The following is a 1,668-nucleotide window of genomic DNA, read 5'->3' as shown; positions in this document are numbered from 1 at the left end:
GTTAGAGAGTAAACCATTACCACAACACAATGGTCACTCATTGTGCTGCAGCTTTTCTCTTTGAGGTGGTAGCAGTTTCAACAATCTTGGATAGTAACTCAACTGCAAATAATTTGTAAGTGTAGCTAATTACTTCGTCCAATAAATCGTTTTAGTAAAATGTGGTGCGCGTACCACTTGTGCTGAAAGTAGACACAAAAGTTTAACATAGTCAAAACAAAAAACATATGGTGTCTTGTGTACCCTCCACCCCCACGCGGTCCTTATTCCCATAGAGATTTCCCACATGTCTGTATGAGGATGTGTGGGAATTTCCATGCATACCCGCAGGGAGACATGTAGGACGTGAGTCGGTTTCCGAGGGATTTCAATGCCCAATCTTCTTGCAATGACAAATGTGTTAGCACAGAGGCGTGGATCTCATTAGAAAAATATCCGTGGCAGCTAGGAGGGAAATATGTTTAATAGAGCTTACACGTGTTTGATGATATCAGAGTTTTTTTCATATCACACCAGGGTCTAGGGCTATCGTGTCATGGTGTTTGATACGTAGAAACCAAATAATATCAAACACTGTTATTATTGTTGTCAGTGTTCGTTGTGTTAGTAGTGAACGTTACAAATGAAAGCAAACAATGTGGCGATATGGTGTTTAATGCGGGAGGTATTGTTACCTCCAGCCCTTGAACCAGACAAACCAATTAAGACCTATTTTGGCCGTCGATTTTTTTTATTCATGCGGTGGTAGCTCAATCAAGGGAGGGTAAGACTGCACTTGCAAGAGTACAGGTGATACGCGAATAAGCAGGTAACAAACCCAATATACAAAACTGCAGATGAGAGACATTCTAGCACAACAGAATTTCAAACAGTGCACGTCACAATCACGCCCTCACAATGTGCTCAGAAAAATGAGCTCTGTTGTACAGAAACAACGAGAGATAGCCGAAATTTCATTAATTTCTGTTGTACACGAGAACACAGCAGCCAAGTTACACTCCAGAGCCTGCAGTTCTGAGTTTGCAGAATGTGACCGCGGACTCGAAGTGTATTCCATTCTGAGAAATGACACTGTGCTAATTGTGTTACTTTCAGTTTCTTTGAGTTGAGAGGTGTTGTCAATTCCCATTCCTTAAATTCTGCAAACAGTAGAAACGATACAAAATGACTAAAAAGTCCATGAAGGCAACATTTTCTTGATGTTTGACGAACGGAGAAAATACAAAGACAGACACTAACACGACGGGACTCAAGCTAACAATGAGGGTTTATTTCACAAACGGGAAAAGGTGCACAGTAGAATGATTAGGTTGGGAGGTTATGGCATAGAGAGTACATGTCGCGTTCAATGATCCCTGGGACAACTTCGTTGGCGATTTTTTTCCGTGTGCGGCGTGTGGCGTGTGTGCGGAGCACTCCCCATACGCTTACCGGTGTGCGGCGCGTGGGCGGAGGGCTGCCTATGCGCTTACCGTCCCAAAATTTTCTTCCTGGGCCGACTTCTTTCGCGATTTCTTTTCAGCGAGCAGTCGGTGTCGCGTGGGCCGAGGACTGCCAGTGCTATTCCAACATGCAAGTATAGATGTGCAAAGAAGAGACATACGCAAAGGTACAAGTGGAAATATATTTATTAAAGTCAATTATATAGCGAATTGGTTGTTACATGTG

Source organism: Ornithodoros turicata, chromosome 1 (genome assembly GCF_037126465.1).
Source record: "Ornithodoros turicata isolate Travis chromosome 1, ASM3712646v1, whole genome shotgun sequence".
Taxonomy (NCBI): Eukaryota; Metazoa; Arthropoda; class Arachnida; order Ixodida; family Argasidae; genus Ornithodoros; species Ornithodoros turicata.
The sequence above is the reverse complement of the archived record's forward strand: the minus strand, read 5'-3'. Positions refer to the sequence as shown.